Source organism: Carcharodon carcharias, chromosome 17 (assembly GCF_017639515.1).
Source record: "Carcharodon carcharias isolate sCarCar2 chromosome 17, sCarCar2.pri, whole genome shotgun sequence".
Taxonomy (NCBI): Eukaryota; Metazoa; Chordata; class Chondrichthyes; order Lamniformes; family Lamnidae; genus Carcharodon; species Carcharodon carcharias.
Genome location: NC_054483.1, coordinates 1454693 through 1469664, shown reverse-complemented (window position 1 = coordinate 1469664; position 14972 = coordinate 1454693).

Genomic DNA, 14972 nt, shown 5'->3' with positions numbered 1-14972 from the left:
TTCTTTTCCAATAAATTGTAAAGATTTTCCTTTTCCCACCTATTTCCATCATAAAAAAAACCCCACTAGAGCTATAACTTGAGTGCCCTACCATCCATTCTTAATTAGCACATTTGTTTAGATAATATCACCAACTTTAACTTTAACACCTATGTGTTCTATTGTACTATTGTCGTTGACATCTTTTGATGATCTGCTTCTATCACTGCTTGTTTGTCCCTACAACCACACCCCCCCCCTCCACCTCTCTGTCTCTCTATCTCTCCGCCCCCCACACACACACCTTAAACCAGCTTATATTTCAGCTCTTTCCTGGACTCGAACTCAAGTTCTGTCGAAGGGTCATGAGGACTCGAAACGTCAACTCTTTTCTTCTCCGCCGATGCTGCCAGACCTGCTGAGTTTTTCCAGGTAATTCTGTTTTTGTTTTGGATTTCCAGCATCCGCAGTTTTTTTGTTTTTATGTTTTGATCCAAGAGAGGTTCTTTCCCCCAGAATTCAACCCCTGATAGTACTAAAAGACTATCAATGTAAGAAATGCGAGCACAGTCCAGTAATTTAAAAGCCAATACAAAGTGTTCCCATTGTATCTTTTTAATCTGTTTAGATGGGATAATCAATATCCATCGCCTGATTAACCAGTAATTGTTTTTAACATATTAACAGGACAGTCTCTTCCCTCTCACTCCTAACTTTAAACCCCAGAACTGTCTCTACTCTCTCACTCATGCGGTGAGACCCAGGACTGTCTCTGCTCTATTACTACTGACTGGAAATTCCAAAACTATCTCTACTCTCTCACTCCTGCGGTGAGACCCAGGACTGTTTCTGCTCTCTCACTCCTGACTGTAAACCCCAGGACTGTCTCTACACTCTCACTCCTGCTGTGAGACCCAAGACGGTCTCTACTCTCCCACTCCTGTTGTAAACCCCAGGACTCTCTCTGCTCTCTCACTCCTGCCTGCGAGCCCCAGGACATGTTATTCACAATAACTGTTTGTGCTGGAAGGATTAATCACTGCTGGTCTTTTGGGTCAATCTGGTTTATTTTCAAGACAACTCCTCAGTGCCACTGACTTCCAAATAGCTTCCACACGGTGTTCCAGCTGTATATTTTATATACTATTTACATGGGATAAAGGAAGCCCTTGAACTAGCAATTGCTTTTTACAAGGTGATTGCCATATTAACAGATTCCCCTCTTTTCTAATCTAAGAAAAGCTGAAGGAACAATTTTTTTTAATAAACAGAAGCAAATAATGTCAGGTTTTTCCACATCTATAATTCCCAAATTTCTCTATGTATATATAATTTTTTTTATTGCATTATGAACAATGGCATCCCTCTTCCAACACATTTAATAATTTCTTAGAGAAGGCCCTACCTTTCATAAAACAATCTGATAGTTAGTGCCTTGTGTCAACCCATTGTATCTTCGAGATGTCTCTTCTCTCTAAAATTTCTTTTATGCTGGCTAAGTCTATTCTTAGCCCTTTTTCAGTGACACTTTTCGTGGAATGAACATTGTCCCAAAGAGACCAGTTATCAACATTACATTCCATGGGTAAACTTTTCCCACATTGCCCCGTATATAATAATTCTGTCAGTATATTGGATAAATAAACACCCATATCTAATGCTTTTACCAAGGTCAGCGTTTCAGCAGCTAAGGTGCTTTCCACTACCCTTTTTATTTTCTTGGCCTCCCAAGCCAGTGGGCAACATTTATCATTCTATCCCACCAAGAATATGATAAACCCTGCTGTGCTAGAGGACCCATCTGGAAGATTGGCAAGGTTTGATCAGGGATAGTCAGCATGACTTTGTCAGAAGGAGGTCATGCCGAACAAATTTGATTGAATTTTTTGAGGAGATGACCAGGTGTGTAGATGAGGGTAGTGCTGTTGATGTAGTTTATATGGATTTCAGCAAAGCCTTTGACAAGGTCCCACTTGAGGAAGACTCATAAAGAAGGCAAATGCACATGGGATACAGGGTAATTTGATAAGGCGGATTCAAAATTTGCTTAGCTGGAGGAGGCAAAGGGTGATGACAGAAGGATGCTTTAGTAAGTGGAAGCCAGTGTCCAGTAGCTTACCACAGGAACTTGTGCTGGGTCCCCTATTATTCCTCATCAATATAAACAACATAGATGACTATGTGGGAGGTGTAGGATTAGTAAGTTTGCGGATGACACAAAGATTGGACAGGTGGTTAACAGTGAAGTTGTGTGTCTTGGACTACAGGAAGATATAGATGGGATGGTCAAATGGGCAAATAAGTGGCAGATGGAATTTAACCTTGACAAGTATGAGGTGATACACTTTGGAAGGAATAATTTGACAAGGAAGTATTCAATAAATGGCACAACGCTAGCCAGTTCTGAGGAACAAAGCGACTTTGGCATGTGTGTCCATAGATCTCTGAAGGTGGAGGGGCATGTCAGTGGGGTGGTGAAAAAGGCATATGGGATACTTGCCATTATAAATTGAGGCATAGATTACAAAAGTAGGGATGTTATGTTGGAGTTGTATAGAACCTTGGTGACGCCACAGCTAGAGTACTGTGTGCAGTCCTGGTTGCCAGATTATAGGAAGGATGTGATTGCACTGGAGAGGGTTCAGAGGACATTCACCAGGATGTTGCCTGGGATGAAACATTTAAGTTATGAAGATGGGTTGGATAGACTTGAGTTGTTTTCATTGGAACAGAGAAGACTGAGGGGGCGACCTGATCGAGGTGTACAAGGTTATGAGGGGCATGGACAGGGTGGATAGGGAGCAGCTGTTCCCCTTAGTTGAAAGGTCAGTCAAAAGGGGGCATAATTTCAAGGTGAGGGGCAGGAGGTTTGGGGGGGATGTGAAGAAAAAGTTTTTTACCCAGAGGGTGGTGACGGTCTGGAATGCACTGCCTGGGAGGGTGGTGGAGGCTTTAAAAAGTACCTAGATGAGCAATTGGCATGTCATAACATTCAAGGCTAAGGGCCAAGTACTGGTAAATGGGATTAGGTAGGTAGGTCAAGTGTTTCTCACGTTTCGGTGCAGACTCGATGGGCCGAAGGGCCTCTTCTGCACTGTGATTCTGTGAACTCTGTGAACTCATGCCAAAAGCTGTGAACTCTTCTGGATCAGCCACGGCTGGAAACATGAGCACATATCTCTTAGAATTTAATCTTTTAAGTGTTTTATTGGCTCTCAGAATCTACTCAACTGCTGCATGTTTCATCATGTTAATCTGCTCCAACACATCATAACTAGTGTCAGACCTAGTCTGAGTGTGCAACCAGTTCAACTGCCCAATCGAGCTTCTCGACTGTATCGTTTCTTCCTTGGTAGCAGGATCCACTTTTTTTTGAGGATCTACCACGAATTATTGGGATATAATTAACATTTTCTAGATAAGACTGTTGTTTCAATGTCACTCCTAACTGGTCTGCTTAATATCTAAACCAATGTATTTAAAGGCCCCTGAAGCCTGCCCGCCAACCTGGAATTCCTTCTTTATCTTCTCGATTACACATTGTTCAAATTCTACAGAGCCTCCTCACAGGAAATCATCAACATGAATGATAAAGATTCCAACTAGTTTCTCCTTATAGTACCAGTAGAAACATGCCTTTTGTCTGACTTTAACTGAATGCAAAATCAAAAATGGCTGGAAAAACTCAGTAGGTCCGACAGCATCTATTGAGAGGAATACAGTTAACGTTTCGAGTCCATTTGTTTTTAACTGAATGCAACCTGTTTTCAACATGTCAGGCCTCACAGAATAATACCAAATTCCTGTGCATCATTCAACACATAAACACACTTGTTCAATTTGCATAACTTCCCTTCTACATCCCCGGCTTCTTTGGGTGGTTTCAAAAATACTTCCCTTTGAAACTTCTCCCCCTGTAAAAATGCAGCCTTAAATCAATCGATTTGCACTCCCAGGAATAGGATGCCAAAATAGCTAAAAAAAAATCTTCAAATTCACTTTCCCCACAGTAGGCGAGTCCACTCTGACATCCTGATCTCCTCGTCTCTCTTCAAAGCCTCAGGCTGCTTTTCTCATTTGGCCTTATATATGCTGCCTGGGAGTACCGTTTCCGTACAGATCCATCTGTGAGGTAAAGCTGGCTGTCCTGTCAGGTATTTCAGAATATACCCCAAATTCCTTCCAACTTTTTAATTCTTTCCATTTGGCTTCCATCATCACCTCATTTTCCAATTTATTAGCAGCTACTAGAATCTCTCGGTCATAATGACTTCTAGTTCTATTGAGATTGCGAGCTTACTCCCTAGTCCTTCTTGGTAAGCTACAGCCTCTACTCACATTCCTCTCACTTTCTGGACTGCTAAAATATGACCGTTCTCACATGCGAGCAGAACTCCATTCACAAGTCCATGATTTTTTTCTAGTGATTTAGCCAATGTTTGTATTTAACAGTGGCCTTTCCTGCTCTCCCTGTGATGGTGGCATCTCTCCACACACTGGTCCCTTTTGGCATGTATGTACCTTTGTTCCTACTTTGGGTCGTTGCCCTTTTGGATGAATAACGTTGTCCTCTACCTCAGTACTGTTTTGTTAATAGTCAGGCAAACCTGTAACTGCCGTCGTCTGCTCCTCATAACTACACAGTTGTGAAATTCATGGTGCTTCCTCGTGTTCTATGTCCTGTTCAGAACCTGTATAAGGTACAGTCAGTACCGATTATCCATGAAGAATGTACCCTGTTTGATTGCCATGTTGCACAATTACTACTTTCCCATCACCCCCTATTACCTTGCCAGTTCCTTTCCCCTTTTTCTGGCCAATCCTTTTATAAATATACCATGTCTCCTTGCCTAAACTGTATTCCCGCCATAGTGCCCGCCAAATTTTCTCCGAAACCTTACATTTAATGAAAGCTTTTCTGTCCGCACACAAACTGTTCAGATGAGCAGGAAAGATGGAGCTAACGTTAGTCCATTCTAGAGCAGGGGGAGCATCCGACAACACCGAAAGTAACTTTGGATTTCTTCCGTACACCAACTGGTAGGGACTGTACCACCCAATCATTTGCAGAGTTCTATTCATGCACCGCCCATTCTAGCGCCCTTTGCAATTTACAACCTGGTTGATCAGCTAATATTTTATGTAACCTGTCGTCTATTACCGCATGGTTTCCTTCACAAAGACCATGACCAAACAGGCTCTCAGCTGCAGTGTGCTTAACTATGATGTCCAAATGTTCACACGTATCTCAAAATTCCTCATTGGAGAATTCCCCACCATCATCTGTGAGGAACTTCACTGGTGTTCCGAATCCAATTCCTACCTAATTCTTCATGACCTTATGACAATGGTCCGTTTGTCTTTACTATGTATCACAGTGGATAGGCCAAATCTGTTTGCCATATGTATGAAGTGTGGTGAAAAAATACCTTCTATTCTTGTCCCAAATTTTCAAGTCTATTGCCTCTGCATCATTAAAGTCCCTGGTTGTAGCAAACTCACAACAGGCAGCCGTGGTATCTTGCGATATTGAAGGCAAATTTCACACTGAGCAGTGATCTGTTCAATAAGGTCATCATGTACTTTCTCGACCACTCCCATATCTCGAAGTAGAGTCTCCAGTTGCTGTGGTGCCGGGTGTGCAGGCCCCGGGTGTACAAACTGTCTATCTCATTTCCAAATGATCTTCTTTTTGTCACCAAATCCTTATTTTCAGCAATTAACAAAACTTAATGAACTTTTTGATGAGAAATCTCTGGCTTCCTTTGTGGCAAGCAGTAAAGGCCTGACCGAGTGAAATATAGATCCACATGTTTTCCAAACAGAACTCCTGTCTCATTCTTCATGTCTACACCATCTGAGACGTCTTCATCACTGAGCGACTCAACAATAGCAGTATCTCTCACAAAGCCACACCATTACTGATAAACAGATTGATTCCTGCTCTCTTTCAAGGGAAGACCTCCCATTTGGAGGATGTTATTATATTGTCATCGCAGAACTTAAAGCAGGTAGAGCTGTCATCCTTGACCTTCCGCCCTCTGTATTATCAAGAGACTCCAGATAGCAGTCAAGCCAGTCCATGCTGCACACCATAGAAGTGCAGCCACTGTCCAGAACTGCACACTTGAAGGAATTTACCATCGAGAGACTCATCACCGGATTCAAACTCTCAGTGATCAATACAATTCCATCATGGCAGTCACCATCATCATTTTCAGTTTCAGATCAATCCGTCCCATGGGTCACTTCAAAAACGCAATTCCTTTGCTGTGGGCAGTTCATCACGTAATGATACTGGGCTTCACACCGAAAACATCAATTAACAATTCCCCGTACATTTTTGGGTTTAAATGCCTACGGTAACTGTCCCAGACAGGCTTTTTGTCCCAGCTCTCAAACTGACTAGGGTTACAACCATTTTCAGACCTCTTGTCTCTAATCCAATCTTTGTGTTGGAATCTTCATCTACCGTTTAGTCGACCTCGAAATTCAGCCACCATTGAATCTTCTATCCTTTGTTTGACAGCATACTTGTTCACATTTGCTAAGAAAGTGGCAAAGTCTGTTTCCCTAGAAATCTTTTCAGGGCAGCAGCCATTTGATCCAAGAGAGGTTCTTTCCCCCAGAATTCCACCCCTGTTAGTACTAAAAGACTATCAATGTAAGAAATGCGAGCACAGTCCAGTAATTTAAAAGCCAATACAAAGTGTTCCCGTTGTATCTTTTTATTCTGTTTAGATGGGATAATCAATATCCATCGCCTGATTAACCAGTAATTGTTTTTAACATATTAACAGGACAGTCTCTTCCCTCTCACTCCTAACTTTAAACCCCAGGACTGTCTCTACTCTCTCACTCCTGCGGTGAGACCCAGGACTGTCTCTGCTCTCTCACTCCTGATGTAAGCCCCAGGTCTGTCTCTAATCTCTCACTCCTGACTGTAAACCCCAGGAATGTCTCTGCTCTTTCACTTCTGCTGTGAGATCCAGGACAGTCTCTACTCTCACCCCTGCTGCAAGACCCAGGAATGTCTCAACTCTCCCACTCCTGGCTGTAAACCCCAGGACTCTCTCTGCTCTCTCACTCCTGTCTGCGAGCCCCAGGACATGTTATTCACAATAACTGGATGTGCTGGAAGGATTAATCACTGCTGGTCTTTTGGTTCAATCTGGTTTATTTTCAAGACAACTCCTCAGTGCCACTGACTTCCAAATAGCTTCCACACGGTGTTCCAGCTGTATCTCTTTATACTATTTACATGGGATAAAGGAAGCCCTTGAACTGTTTAACTAGCAATTGTTTTTTACAAGGTGATTGCCATATTAACAGATTCCCTTCTTTTCTAATCTAAGAAAAGCTGAAGGAACAATTTTTTTTAACAAACAGAAGGAAATAATGTCAGGTTTTTCCACATCTATAATTCCCAAATTTCTCTATATATATAATTTTTTTTGTTGCATTATGAACAATGGCATCCCTCTTCCAACACATTTAATAATTTCTTAGAGAAGGCCCTACCTTTCATAAAACAATCTCATAGTTGGTGACTTGTGTCAACCCATTGTATCTTCGAGATGTCTCTTCTCTCTAACATTTCTTTTATGCTGGCTAAGTCTATTCTTAGCCCTTTTTCAGTGACACTTTTCGTGGAATGAACATTGTCCCAAAGAGACCAGTTATCAACATTACATTCCATGGGTAAACTTTTCCCACATTGCCCCGTATATAATAATTCTATCAGTATATTGGATAAGTAAACACCCATATCTAATGCGTCTACCAAGGTCAGTGTTTCAGCAGCTAAGGTGATTTCCACTACCCTTTTTATTTTCTTGGCCTCCCAAGCCAGTGGGCAACATTTATCATTCTATCCCACCAAGAATATGATAAACCCTGCTGTGCTAGAGGACCCATCTGGAAGATTGGCAAGGTTTGATCAGGAATATCGTCATGGCTTTGTCAGAGGGGGTTCATGCTGAACAAATTTGATTGAATTTTTTGAGGAGATGACCAGGTGTGTAGATGAGGGTAATGCAGTTGATGTAGTTTATATGGATTTCAGCAAAGCCTTTGACAACTTCCCACATGGGAGACTTATAAAGAAGGCAAATGCCCATGGGATACAGAGTAATTTGATAAGGCGGATTCAAATTTGGCTTAGTTGGAGGAGGCAGAGGGTGATGACAGAAGGATGCTTTAGTAACTGGAAGCCAGTGTCCAGTGGCGTACCACAGGGATCTGTGCTGGGTCCCCTATTATATCTCATTTATATAAACGACATAGATGACTATCTTGGGGGTAGGATTAATAAGTTTGCGGATGACACAAAGATTGGATGGTGGTTAATAGTGAGGTTGAGTGTCTTGGCTACAGGAAGATATAGATGTGATAGTCAAATGGCAGATAAGTGGCAGATGGAATTTAACCTTGACAAGTATGAGGTGATACATTTTGGAAGGAATAACTTGACAAGGAAGTATTCAATAAATGGCACAACGCTAGCCAGTTCTGAGGAACAAAGCGACTTTGGCATGTGTGTCCATAGATCTCTGAAGGTGGAGGGGCATGTCAGTGGGGTGGTGAAAAAGGCATATGGGACACTTGCCATTATAAATTGAGGCATAGATTACAAAAGTAGGGATGTTATGTTGGAGTTGTATAGAACTTTGGTGACGCCACAGCTAGGGTACTGTGTGCAGTTCTGGTTGCCAGATTATAGGAAGGATGTGATTGCACTGGAGAGGGTTCAGAGGAGATTCACCAGGATGTTTCCTGGGATGAATCATTTAAGTTATGAAGAGGGGTTGGATAGACTTGAGTTGTTTTCATTGGAACAGAGAAGACTGAGGGGGCGACCTGATCGAGTTGTACAAGGTTATGAGGGGCATGGACAGGGTGGATAGGGAGCAGCTGTTCCCCTTAGTTGGAAGGTCAGTCAAAAGGGGGCATAATTTCAAGGTGAGGGGCAGGAGGTTTAGGGGGGATGTGAAGAAAAAGTTTTTTTACCCAGAGGGTGGTGACGGTCTGGAATGCACTGCCTGGGAGGGCCGTGGGGGCGGGTTGCCTCAAATCCTTTAAAAAGTACCTGGATGAGCACTTGGCTCGTCATAACATTCAAGGCTAAGGGCCAAGTGCTGGTAAATGGGATTAGGTAGGTAGGTCAGGTGTTTCTCACGTGTCGGTGCAGACTCGATTGGCCGAAGGGCCTCTTCTGCACTGTGATTCTGTGACCTCTGTGAACTCATGGCAAAAGCTGTGAACTCTTCTGGATCACACACGGCTAGAAACATGAGCACATATCTCTCAGTATTTAATCTTTTAAGTGTTTTATTGGCTCTCAGAATCTACTCAACTGCTGCATGTTTCATCATGTTAATCTGCTCCAACACATCATAACTAGCGTCAGACCTAGTCTGAGTGTGCAACCAGTTCAACTGCCCAATCGAGCTTCTCAGCTGTTTCGTTTCTTCCTTGGTAGCAGGATCCGCTTTTTGTGAGGATCTACCATGAATTATTGGGATATAATTAACATTTTCTAGATAAGACTGTTGTTTCAATGTCAATCCTAACAACAAAAACACCTGGAAAAACTCAGCAGGTCTGACAGCATCTGCGGAGAGGAACACAATTAACGTTTTGAGTCCGCATGACTCTTAAATAGATCTAAGGACAAATAGAAAGGAGGTGAAATCTAAGCAAGTTTAAGGGGGGGGTGGTGGGACAGGTAGAGCTGGCTAGAGGCCCAGTGATAGTTGGAGATAACCAAAAGATGTCATAGACAAAAAGACAAAGAGGTGTTGAAGGTGGTGATATTATCTAAGGAACCTGCTAATAGGTGACATTAAGGGTAGAAAGAAGGACGAGCAAGGTACAGATAGCCCTAGTGGGGGTGGGGGGAAGGGATTGAAATAAGCTAAAAGGTAGAGATATAACAATTGATGGAAATACATTTAAAAATAATGGAAATAGGTGGGAAAAGAAAAATCAATATAAGTTGTTGGAAAAAAGGGGGATCGGAAAGGAGGTGGGGATGGAGGAGAGAGTTCATGTTCTAAAATTGTTGAACTCAATATTCAGTCTGGAAGGATGTAAAGTGCCTAGTCGGAAGATGAGGTGCTGTTCCTCCAGTTTGCATTGAGCTTCACTGGAACAATGCAGCAGGCCAAGGACGGACATGTGGACATGAGAGCAGGGTGGAGTGTTGAAATGGCAAGTGACAGGGAGGTCTGGGTAATGCTTGCAGACAGATACACAGTGTTTCGCAAAGCGGTCACCCAATCTGCGTTCTGCCCCCCCCATGTAGTGGAAACCACATTGAGTGCATCGAATGCAGTAGACTAACTTGAGGGACATGCAAGTGAAATGCTGCTTCACTTGAAAGGAGTGTTTGGGCCCTTGGATGGTGAGGAGAGGGGAAGTAAAGGGGCAGGTGTTGCAACTTCTGCGGTTGCATGGGAAGGTGCCGTGGGAGGAGGTTGTGTTGTAGCGGTTGATGGAGGAGTTGACCAGAGTGTCCCAGAGGGAATGATCCCTGCGGAATGTCGCCGGGGGTGGGGCGGGGGGAGGTGAAGGGAAGATGTGTTTGGTGGTGGCATCATGCTGGAGTTGGCAGAATGGCGGAGGATGATCCTTTGAATGCGGAGGCTGGTGGGGTGATAAGTGAGGACAAGGGGGACCCTATCATGTTTCTGGGAGGGAGAAGGCGTGAGGGCGGATGCGCGGGAGATGGGCCGGACACGGTTGAGGGCCCTGTCAACCACCGTGAGTGGAAAACCTCGGTTAAGGAAGAAGGAGGACATGTCAGAGGAACTGTTTTTGAAGGTAGCATCATCGGAACAGATGCGACGGAGGCGAAGGAACTGAGAGAATGGGATGGAATCCTTGCAGGAAACGGGGTGTGAGGAGCTGTAGTCCAGGTGGCTGTTGGAGTAGGTAGGCTATTAATGAATATCGGTGGACAGTCTATCACCAGAAATTGAGACAGAGAGGTCAAGGAAGGGAAAGGAAATGTCAGAGATGGACCATGTGAAAATGATGGAGGGGTGGAAATTGGAAGCAAAATTAATAAATTTTTCCAGGTCCAGATGAGAGCATGAAGCAGCACCGAAGCAATCATCGAAGTACCGGAGAAAGAGTTGATGGAGGGGGCCGGAGTAGGACTGGAACAAGGAATGTTCCACAAACCCCATAAAGAGACAGGCATAGCTGGGACCCATGTGGGTACCCATAGCCACACCTTTTATTTGGAGGAAGTGAGAGGAGTTAAAGGAGAAATTGTTCCGTGAGAGAACAAGTTCGTCCAGACGGAGGAGAGTAGAGGTGGATGGGGATTGTTTGTGCCTCTGTTCGAGGAAGAAGCTAAGGGCCATCAGACCATCCTGGTGGGGGATGGAGGTGTAGAGGGATTGGACTTCCTTGGTGAAGAGGCGGCGATTGGGGCCAGGGAACTGGAAATTGTTGATATGATGTAGGGTGTCAGAGGAATCACTGATGTAGGTGGGAAGGGACTGGACAAGGGGAGAGAGAATAGAGTCAAGATAGCAAGAAATGAGTTCTGTGGGGCAGGAACAGGCTGACACAATCGGTCTGCCGGGACAGTCCTGTTTGTGGATTTTGGGTAGGAGGTAGAAGCGGGCCGTCCGAGGTTGGGCGACTATCAGGTTGGAAGCTGTGGAAGGAAGATCTCCAGAGGAGATGAGGTCAGTAACAGTCCTGGAAACTATGGCTTGATGTTCAGTGGTGGGGTCATGGTCCAGGGGGAGGTGGGAGAAAGCGTCTGGGAGTTGACGCTTGGCCTCTGTGAAGTAGAGGTCAGTGCAACAGACAACAACAGCACCACCACCCTTGTCAGTGGGTTTAATGACAATGTCAGGGTTGGACCTAAGATTACAGAGTGCAGCAAGTTCAGACAGAGACAGGTTAGAGTGGATGAGAGCAGCAGAGAAATTGAGACGACTGATGTCATCCCGACGGTTCTCAATGAAAAGATCAAGAGAAGGTAAGAATCCAGAGGGAGGGGTCCAGGTGGAGGTAGAATATTGGAGGTGGGTAAAAGGATCCGTTGAACGGGGAGAGGACTCCTGCCCAAAGAAGTGAGCCCAGGGACGAAGGCGGCGGAAGAAGAGTTCAGCATCGTGCCGAGCCCAAAATTCATTGAGATGAGGGTGTAAGGATATGAAACTAAGTCCTTTGCTGAGCACTGAATGTTCAGTGCTGGAGAGGGGAATGTCAGGGGGTATGGTGAATACACAGCCGGGGCTGGGATTGGAAGATGGATGGGGACACAGCGACAGGCAGGGGTGGAGGGTGAAGGGTGGGCATTAGTATCGAAGGATAAAAGGAGCTTGCATTCTTTTTCACCTGAAAGAAAGAGACGAAGTTTCTTGTTGTGGTGTTGGATGAGATGTAGAATAAAATGAATTTGGGGGCACGGGCAGCTTAGAAATAGGGTGCAGCGGTGCTGCTGGAGGGAGAGATCGAGAGTGTTCATATGGCGACGCTTGCCACTGAGTGTGGATCTCAGGATGCGACGAGAACAGCAGTCCGAGGAGCGTTGTATGTCCCGGAGATACCTGTAATCCTGGGTGGGTTCGAAACATGAAGGATGGACATTCAGATGAAATCTATGTGGGGTAAGTTGGAGACGGAGAAAGTCACTGAGAATGGAAATATGTCTGTGAAAGCGAGTTTTAGTAAACACCTTGTCAAACACCAGGAGAGAAAAGGAAAGCAATGAAGGTGAACAAGGCCAAAGACAGAGATGGAAATCCTATCAGAGAGAAGAGCAATACTTCTTGAAGGTAGGCATTCCTTGAAGAGAAGTGGCAGTCAATTAAACACTAAGATAAAAGCAAAAAACTGCGGATACTGGAAATCCAAAACAAAAACAAAAATACTTGGAAAAACTCAGGTCTGACAGCACCTGCGGAGAGGAACATAGTTAACGTTTCAAGTCTGTATGACACTTCAACAGAACTAAGGAAAAATAGAAAAGAGGTAAAATATAAGCTGGTTTAAGAGGACGTGGGACAGGTAGAGCTGGATAGAGGGCCAGTGATAGGTGGAGATAACCAAAAGATGTCACAGACAAAAGGACAAAGGAGGTGTTGAAGGTGGTGATACTATCTAAGGAATGTGCCAATAGGTGACATTAAGGGTAGAAAGAAGGACGAGCAAGGTACAGATAGCCCTAGTGGGGGGAAGGGATCAAAATAGGCTAAAAGGTAGAGATAAAACAATGGATGGAAATACATTTAAAAATAATGGATTTAGGTGGGAAAAGAAAAATCTATATAAATTTTTGGAAAAAAGGGGGATCGGAAAGCGGGTGAGGATGGATGAGAGAGCTCATGATCTAAAATTGTTGAACTCAATATTCAGTCTGAAAGGCTGTAAAGTGCCTAGTCGGAAGATGAGGTGCTGTTCCTCCAGTTTGCGTTGAGCTTCACTGGAACAATGCAGCAGGCCAAGGATGGACATGTGGGTATGAGAGCAGGCTGGAGTGTTGAAATGGCAAGCGACAGGGAGGTCTGGGTCATGCTTGCAGACAGACCGAAGATGTTCCGAATGTGAAAGGCTCCTAACTTGTCTGCTTCACGTCTAAACCTATGAATTTAAAGTCCCCTGAAGCCTGGCTTCCGACCTGGAAATCCTTCTTTATCTTCTCGATTACCCATTGTTCAGATTCTACAGAGCCTCCCCACAGGAAATCATCAACATGCATGATAAAGATTCCAGCTAGTTTCACCTTCTGGTACCAGTAGAAACATGCCTTTCATCTGCCTTTAACTGATTACAACCTGTTTTCAATATTACAGGACTCACAGAAAAACACCAAAGTCTTCATGCATCATTCAACACGTAAATACACTTGTTCAATTTGCATAACTTTCCTTCTACATCCCCGGCTTCTTTGAGTGGTTTCAAAAATATGTCCCTTTGAAACTTCTCCCCCTGTAAAAACGCAGCCTTTATATCAGTCGATTTGCACTCCCAGGAATCGGATGCCAAAATAGCTAAAAGAATCTTCAAACTCACTTTCCCCACAGTAGGCGATCCACTCTGACATCCTGATCTCTTCGTCTCTCTTCAAAGCCTCAGGCTACTATTCTCACTTTGACCTTATGTGTGCCGTCTGGCAGTAACGTTTCTGTACAGATCCATCCGTGAGATAAAGCTGGCTGTCTTCTGTCAGGTATTTCAGAATATATTCCAAATTCCCAAATTCCTTCCAACTCTCTAACTCTTTCCGCTTCGCTTCCTTCATCACATTATTTTCCAACTCATTAGCAGATACTAGAATCGGTCATAAGGACTTCTACTTCTATTGAGATTGCGAGCTTGCTCCCCAGTCCTCATTGTTAAGCTACAGCCACTACTCACATTCCTCTAGGCTGCTGCTATATGACCGTTCTGTGATGCGAGCAGAACTCCGTTCACAAGTCCATGATTTTTTTCTAGTGTCACGGCCCCTTTCAGGTCCACTGGCAGAACTCATACTGCCCTTTCTGGGTTTCCACATCTTTACCTCGGTTTGCCAATCGATAATCCTTGTCTCCTGTCCTTCATCGTGCACGTTTAGCCAATATTTGTATTTAACAGTGGCCTTTCCTGCTCTCCCTGTGATGGTGGCACCCTCCACACACTGGTCTCTTTGGGCATGTATGTTACCTTTGTTCCTACTTTGGGTCGTTGCCCTTTTGGACGAATAGCGTTGTGCTCTACCTCAGTATTACTTTGTTCATAGTCAGGCAAACCTGTATCTGCTGTCGTCTGCTCCTCATAACTACCCAGTTATGAAGTGCCTGGTGCCTCCTCGTGTTCTATGTCCTGTTCAGAACCTGTAAGTTAACCATGAAGAATGTATCCTAACAGTTTGATTGCCATGTTGCACAATTACTACTTTCCCATCACTCCCTATTACCTTGCCAGGTCCTTTCCACTTTTTCTGGTCTTCCCTTTATAAACATACCATGTCTCCTTGTCTAAAC